Here is a 7,269-nt window from a genome sequence, read left to right on the forward strand (position 1 = left end):
TTTAGAGCAAAAAGGAGTTGCATAATAAAGGGATGAACGGGAAAATGAAGGCCACATGAAAAAGTAGTTTCGTAAAAACTCACCTCGTAATGGGCAAAGGTGCATGCTTTCTCATTAGGACGAGGTAATCTTATAGATACCCCCTCATGGAATTGAAACCTCTTACGAATAGATTTCAAATGTCTTGACTCTAAAAGGCAAGACTCAGAGAGAGCATGAAAGGGAAGGTTTCGAAGAAGAGGAGGGTTTTGAAGATGATGGAGGTTTTGACACTACGATTTCAAAATCTTTTTCAGAGGACTCACCACTTGACAACAAAATAGTTTCTAACTCACTGGACCTAACATTGCTATCCTTGTACTCTATGGCAGTCATCTCTAAATGATGGGCAATTAGAGAACGATGGAGCAAAGGGTAAAGGCCAATCAAAACAGGCTTGAAAGCCCTACAGTTTCGAGGAACAAATAAACCTATGTGGGGACGGTATCCACCAGAAGACTCAAGAAACACTCCTAGCCTAGCGAAGAAGAACAAAACAGAGGGAGTTTCCTTCCTAATGAAATCAAAATCAACCATTAAGGGAGAAAAATGAGTCTTACCATATAGAAGGTGCAGGAACTCTCTTTTAGTTTCAGACTCCAAGCTTAGTGTATAAAAAAGAAGAAGAAGAGGAATATGAGAAGGCTTTTCGATAAAAAAAAGGAAATGAATTCAATGCGCGGGAAACTCAAGGAAAACACACACATGTGGCCAACACAAACATGGAACGTGGTGATTAGTTGACGAAAATGTTGCCCCGTAATAAATATGATGGGACGAGGATTTCGAAGCACGTACAAAGTGATCTGCCCAAAACAAACTTTCCATATTCCTTAGCTCGTCTAGACGATAGAAGACAAAGGAATAAAAGGGGGCAACTGACGAGTAGCATATAAATGGTCATCCATTACTTGCAAATCGTCACTGACAGTGATGAGTAAAGGTATGGACGAGCGTATATGCATTAAGTCCAAGCATAAATTAATATCTGAGCAATGAATAGCACAAAACCGTTACCATCATTCAATAATGCAAAATTAAGGACCAGTTACGAAAAAAAAAATATGTTGGAGTTAATTTGCAATCATTAAGCATTGATTACCTAGTTGCAACATAGCGGTTAACTAAGTATTAACTTAGCCCAAGACTATATAAAGCCAGGAAAAGCAAGTAAAATGACACGAACACACAATTGCTATACAAATTACAATTTTTCCAGAGAGAATAAGCTAACTTTAGCATCAGAGGGTCCTTGGCAAGCTCCAAACCGGTGCCCTTATCTATTAAGTGCTTTTTGTGATTCAAGTTTTACAAGTTGTCCATCATACTGACGAGGCAAATTCCTGCTTCATTAGTTTCCATTTGAGAATGATGAATCACCATACATCACAGAATATTGGAAAATTGAATTATTGCCGCCTGAGCATGGGCTTCCTTGTAGACATAAGGATGAAGAGCATGGAACATTTTTGTATGTGCTTGACACAGGGTTAAAAAGTGGAGCTATTTGACTGTAGCATTCATTGCAAGGTTTACACTGTAGCCAAATCATGTTAACGTATAATAGGTTGTGGGCTTTAGGCCCATCTTATTTACTTGTATTGTACACATACTTGTACTACACACTCGGCCTCTTATATAAAAGAACTCTTGTATATTTTATTACTTGTGAAATACAATACTATTCATTGTGTATTTCTAACATGGTATCAGAGCCATTGCTCTGACTTTTTCTTCGTAATTTTGTCTCTCATTGGTGTTACTCCAGACACATAATTGCTTCCGCTGCCACAACTATTGCTACAGCCATTCGCCGTTGAATCTCCGATGCATCTCAGTATTCGTTTTTAGTTCTGGACCTATAGCCACCGTTGTTGAGGAGTCTGACACCATAAGGACCATTGCCAAAATTGTTGATGCCATGAAACTTGCTCCAATTGTAATTTCACAAGTACCATCGAGATAGAGTTCTGCCAATCTACTGAACTATGGAAACCCCGCTGCAATTAGAGGCCTCACATGCTGCCACACACCGGCCAAGTAATTCTGCACCGTGATCACACGCCCATGCACACATGCACTTACACTTAATCTCTGCTGACGTCATCTTGACATCATTAGTGCCATGTTAGCCCTAGCTAACGTCATCTTCCAGGTTCTTGCTAACGTCATCTTGATATCATTAGTGCCATGTCAGCCCTAGTTGATGTCATCTTCCATGTTCTTGCTGACGTCATCCTCGCGTCATTTGATAACGTCATCACCAGCCTTCTGATGTCATCTGCTTACATCAGCATTGACTTTCTACAATCGTTGTTGACTTGATTGAAAGTTGACTTTTCTAGGTTGATAGTTGACTTTTTCTAGAGTTGACATTTTGTAGTCTAAGTGCGCCCTACCCAATTTTTCATGTAGATTTCATTTTTATAGTCATTTTTTGCATTTTTTGCTTCTAAATGAAGAATAATTGCCACTTGAGCATGGGCTTCCTTGTAGACATAGGGATGAAGAGCATGGAACATTTTTGTATGTGCTTGACTTTTCAAAGTCAAAAAGTGGAGCTATTTGATTGTAGATTCATTGCAAGGTTTACACTATAGCCAAATCATGTTAACGTATAATAGGTTGTGGGCTTTAGGCCCACCTTATTTACTTGTACTACACACTCTACCACTTATATAAAGGCACTCTTGTATATTTTATTATTTGTGAAATATAATACTATTCATTATGTATTTCTAACATGGTACCAGAGCCATTGCTTTGACTTTTTCTTCGCAATCTTGTCTCTCATTGGTGTTACTCCAGACTCACAATTGCTTCTGCCGCCACAACTGTTGTTGTAGCCATTCGCTTTTGAACCTCCGACGCATCTTAGTATTTTTCTCTGGTTCCAAACCTGCAGCCATCGTTGTTGAGGAGTCTGACACCACGAGGACCATTACCAAAATCGTCACCACTGTGAAACTTGCTTCAATTGCAATTTCACAGGTACCACTGAGATCAAGTTCTGTCGATTTACCAAACTGTGGAAACCTTGCCACAATTGGAGGCCTCACGCGCCACCACATGCCAGTCAAGTAATTCTGCACCGTTATCACGCGCCTACACCTGATCTCCACTAACGTCATCCTGGCATCATCAGTGCCACGTCAGCCCTAGCTAACGTCATTTTCTAGGTTCCTGCTAATGTCATTTAATAGCGTCATTACCAGCCTTGTTGACGTCATTTGCTTACATCAGCGTTGACTATTTGTAGTTGCCATTGACTTGATCGAGAGTTGATTTTTTGGGTTGACCGTTGACTTTTTCTAGAGTTGACATTTTGTAGTCCAGGTGCTCTTTACCCAGTTTGTCATGTAGATTTCATTTTTGTAGTCCATTTTTGCATATTTTGGTTCTAAATGAAGAATAAGGACAGGTGTTCTTCTTATTGCAATAATTGTTGCCGACAATCCAATAAATGTTTTTGCAATTTTTGCAAACGTCTTGGCCATAATATTGAGACTTGCTATCATCATAACAAATCAGTTGTTTTCATTTCTGCTATTACTGTTGCTAACACTGAGAGTGTCTGACCAATGGCTCCCGTCTCTGCACAGTATAAGTTTTCTGGATCTACTATCACCATTTCCACAAATGACTTTAAAAACATCATCGCTAATATCATTCGTATGGTTGGTAATGCATCTTTTTCCTCTGCTTTCTCAGTTTTATCTGGTATGTCTTCTTCCTCTTGGATTATAGATTCTGCTTGTTGTAACCACATGACACCTCATTTATCCTTATTTTCTCAACTTGATCTTGCACCACACCCTTTTAATATTCATACAGCTAATGGTTCCACAATGTTCGGTCGTAATATAGGTTCTATCAAGACCTCCAACCTCTTGGTTCCAAGGGTCTTTAATGTTCCTAACCTTTATTACAATTTATTTTCTGTGGGATAAATTGCTGAGTTGGGTTATCGCGTTACCTTTGATTATTCTGGATGTATTGTACAAGATCCGAGGATGGGACAGGAGCTTGGGACCGATCCTAGATTTGGGCGTATGTTTCTCGTGGACAACCTTTGTCTTCCACCTATTGCTCTTGTTTCTGTTGCTGCTGTAGTTGCTACTGTTTCTTCTATTCCTTCCCTTGCACTTTGGCATGCCTTCCTTGGTCACGCATCTTCTTCTCGGGTACAACACTTGGCTTCTAGAGATTTATTAGGTTCAATGTTCACAGAAAATTTTGATTGTGTTTCATGTTAGTTAGGAAAACAACCAACTTTGCCTTTTAATACTAGTGAGTCAATGTCCATTGATATCTTTGACCTAATTCATTTTGATGTCTAGGGGCCTTCTTTTGTCTCTAGTATTGGTGGATCTGATATTTTGTTGTCTTTATTGATAATTATTCACACTATAGCTGGATTTTTCATATGAAACATCATTCTAAATTATTGCATGTATATTCTAATTTTGCAAAAATGGTTGAAACTCAATTTTCCAAACGTATTAAAAATTCTGATAATGCTTTTGAATACACTCAATATGCTTTCCAAGCTATTTTGCATTCCTATGGCACTATTAATCAATTAACTTGTTTAGGAACCTCTCAGCAAAATGGAAGAGCCGAATGAAAACTTCGTCATATTCTTGACACTGTTCGTGCTCTCCTCTCTCTGTCAAAGTTTCTACTCATTTTTGGGGCGAAGTTGCACTTCATGCTGTTCATACTATTAATCGCATTCCCAGTCCTATTATCCAAAATCAAACTCCATATGAGCACCTTTTTGGGTCACCTCTAGATTATCACCACCTCGCTCCTTCGGTTCCGCTTGTTTTGTTCTTCTTCAGCCACATGAGCATAACAAACTTGAGCCTCAGTCTAGACTTGTTGTTTTCTTAGCTATGCCGAAACTCAAAAGGGGTATCGGTGTTATGATCTTGTCTCTAATCGTCTTCATATCTCTTACAATGTTGTCTTTTGGGAAAATCGCTTCTTTGTCGAGCTCTCTCATTTCCGTACCTCCCTATCTACCTCCTTTGTCTTAGATCTTTTTCCAAATGAGCCATACATTCCTTCTATAGTTACTCTTGATCCTTCTGTAAACTTCTTTATCTAAGCACTAGATAATTTTGATGCCTCTCCTAGATTATCCTTTAATGAACAGGTGGAAGATGAACAGGTTAAAGGTGAGTCACCTAACCCTGAGCTTGGGTCCTTATCTCCTGCTCCGCTTGAAGATCTTGCACAAGAAATTCCATCTTGTCATTCAACATGGGTAAGATCTATTCCTACACTTACTTGACTATCATTGTTATACTGCCCTTGCTACACTACATGAGCTCACATCTATCATGAGGCCTCCATTGACCCTTTATGGTAGATTGCAATGAAAGAGGAATTTGATGCATTATCTAAAAACCATACTTGGGATTTAGTGACTCTCCCCTCTGGTAAATCTATGGTTAGTTGTAAGTGGATTTACAAGATTAAGACTCACTTTGATGGGTCCATTGAGCAATATTGAGCTCGTCTTGTTAAAAAAGGTTTTACACAAGAGTATGAGATTGATTATGAAGAAACCTTTGCTCCAGTTGCTCGAATCTCATCTGTTCGTGGCCTCTTAGTTGTTGTCGCTGCCATTAAATGGGACCTTTTTCAGATGGATGTCAAAAATGCCTTCCTTAATGGGAATTTAAGTGAAGAAGTTTATATGCAACCTTCTCTTGGTCTCTCTATTGAACTGAACAAGGTTTGTCACCTTTGACGTGCACTTTATGGTCTTAAACAAGCTCCACAAGCTTGGTTTTCCAAGTTCAGCTCTACTATCTCTTGCTTGGGTTACATTGCCAATCATTATGATTCTGCCTTATTTCTTCGTTGCATCGACAAAGGCACCGTTTTGCTTCTCCTATATGTGAATGATATGATCATAACTGGTGATAATCTTAGTGACATTCAAAAACTCAAGGATTTTCTCAGTCAACAATTTGAGATGAAAGACCTTGGACATCTCAGCTACTTCTTGGGTCTTGAAATCACTTATTCCACGGATGATCTTTATATTACTCAGGCCAAGTATGTTTTTGAACTTTTGTCTTAAGCTGGACTTACAGATAGCAAGACTGTTGACACTCCAGTTGAACTTAATGACATCTGACTCCCTCGAGGGGGAAACCATTGTTTAATCCCTCTCTTTACAGATGATTAGTTGGCAACCTAGTTTATCTCACTGTCTCTCATCCAGATATTTCCTATGTTGTTCACTAGGTGAGCTAGTATCTGTTTGCTCCATGATCGACTTATTATGCTGCTGTTCTACGCATTCTTTAATACTTGAAGGGCACTCTTTTCCATGGCCTTTTATACTCTGCTTAATCTCCTCTTATTCTCCGTGCTTTCTTTGATGTTGATTGGGCAGGACATCCCACTAATCGCAGGTCCACCACTGGTTATTGCTTTTTTCTTGGTTCTTTTATGATTTCTTAGCGAAGCAAGAAACAAACCCTTGTGGCCCGTTCTAGTACTGAAGCAGAATATCGAGCCCTTGCTGATACCACATCTGAGTTCCTTTGGATACAATGGCTTCTTTAGGACAGATGTGTTCACATCCTCTGCTACTCCTCTTTATTATGACAACCAGAGTGCCATTCATATTGCTTACAATGATGTCTTCCATGAACGGGCGAAACATATCGAGATCGATTGTCATTTTATCCGTTATCATCTTGTCCATAGTGCTCTCAAGTTGTTCTCGGTCTCCTCTAAAAATCAACTTGCGGATATCTTCACCAAGTCATATCCTAAGGGACACCTTCGTGCTTTGGTTGACAACCCCAAGTTGGTCTCACACTCACCTTGAGTTCGAGGGGGGCTATTAACGTATAATAGGTTGTGGGCTTTAGGCCCACCTTATTTACTTTTACTACACACATTCTTGTACTACACACTCTGCCTCTTATATAAAGGCACTTTTGTATATTTTATTACTTGTGAAATACAATACTATGCATTGTGTATTTCTAACAAAATCATCACCTGTATCAACAAAGCCTAGGATTTGCACTGGTGGTTTATCAAGAGAGTATTTCATGAGGTATTCACCTACATTTGAGATTATATTTGCTTGAGCTTGATTAGGAGACGGTGAAGAAGTTTGCTTGAAATGATTGATATGATTAATGGAATGATGCAAAGCCATGGCTATGCATTGTGAAGGAGTTTTTGAGGGGTCGA

Source organism: Quercus lobata, chromosome 4, assembly GCF_001633185.2.
Source record: "Quercus lobata isolate SW786 chromosome 4, ValleyOak3.0 Primary Assembly, whole genome shotgun sequence".
Lineage (NCBI taxonomy): Eukaryota > Viridiplantae > Streptophyta > Magnoliopsida > Fagales > Fagaceae > Quercus > Quercus lobata.